Here is a 1,455-nt window from a genome sequence, read left to right as displayed (position 1 = left end):
CATAGCATGGTGGTTAAAGTAAATGTGTGTTTTGTGTTACAAGTTGGTCATAAGAATTATTGTATTTCAAGTTTGTGGTTACTGTGATGTATTGTTTGCTATTTGAAAAACTTGTGTGATTAACAAAACATTCAGATGCAAAGATGTTCTTATTTTTTATTGTGAAATGAATTGCATTGTAAGGGGGATAGTGTGCCTAGAATAAGTATTTAGGTATCTTATAGTATCAATTACTGCACTTAATGTTTAATTCGTTACTGTGATGTCAACTAGATTTGTATTACTACACATGGGGAAGTATACAAAAGGACCACATTGAGTAGGGAGAAATGACGCCCGGAAGGGGTCTGGGGATAGAGCCCTTGGCTCCATGCATTTGTTTTGAGTATGTTGGTTTCTCAGATGCTGTCCTGTTGGATACTTCACCCCTGTCCTCTCCTAGTTGCCTGAAGACCCCACTGCATAATGCTGATGATTTCTACCTTGTATATGATGTAATATTTATGGCTTGTATTTTACTTGCCAAATAGAGCATTGCATTGACAGTAATTGCTGTAGCCAGTTGATCTCAGTGGCAAAAAGTACAACAGATATCATCTACAGAATATTCTTGCAGGACTTTGATTCATTCCTCATTTTGCGATAAACCTCATGGGTACTTTGTCAATGTATATTGTGTACGGGAACCATTACAGCAAACTGATATAACCAGTTGTCTTGCCTAAAACAATTGAACTTTGCAAAGCCCAGTACAATAAGGAATATGAAACTCTCCTTCCTTATAATTGATTTGTTGATTTATCTGTAGTTTCCTCATACTATACAGAGGATTTGAACATCTAGGAGTAGCTCTTTAGCGATTGATGGCATTTTTCTAAACTAGTGCATAATAGGTAAAACAAGTATCAAGTATGATTGGTTATCAGTGAGTTGAAAGTGCTACTCTATTAAATGGCTATAGGTATTCTGTCTTATCATATAGATTTTATTCCCAAACTATACCACAATAAAATGCATTCTTCCTAAAACTTGTTAGTATTGCAGGACATCTTTTGTATAGATTTACCCCATCTAAGCTAAACTGGAAAGTGTGGTACATTGGAGATGGGTGATTTATCAAACCATGTGAAAAGTGATAAGATCATTACAAGTATTTATAAAAAATTAAAACAAATTTACCACACCTGTCCCATTACCCAGCTTGAACAAATAAATCCACTCCTACATGCATTAATTACCACAGATTGCTTTGAACCAAAGCCTTGTATAAAGCCCCCTTGAATAGAAGGACCACACCAGTCCTTTCTTCAGATGTGTATATTGAATGAAATATGACAAGGTGTCTTAGAAAGCCCAGGACTACCATTTCTGGTAATTCTTTGACAGGACTGCATTATTCTACATTTAGTATCTATTATTCCAGCTAACAAGCTTTATGGGGAATCCTGGGAATCT

This window comes from Penaeus monodon, chromosome 28, assembly GCF_015228065.2.
Source record: "Penaeus monodon isolate SGIC_2016 chromosome 28, NSTDA_Pmon_1, whole genome shotgun sequence".
Classification (NCBI taxonomy): Eukaryota; Metazoa; Arthropoda; class Malacostraca; order Decapoda; family Penaeidae; genus Penaeus; species Penaeus monodon.
The sequence above is the reverse complement of the archived record's forward strand: the minus strand, read 5'-3'. Positions refer to the sequence as shown.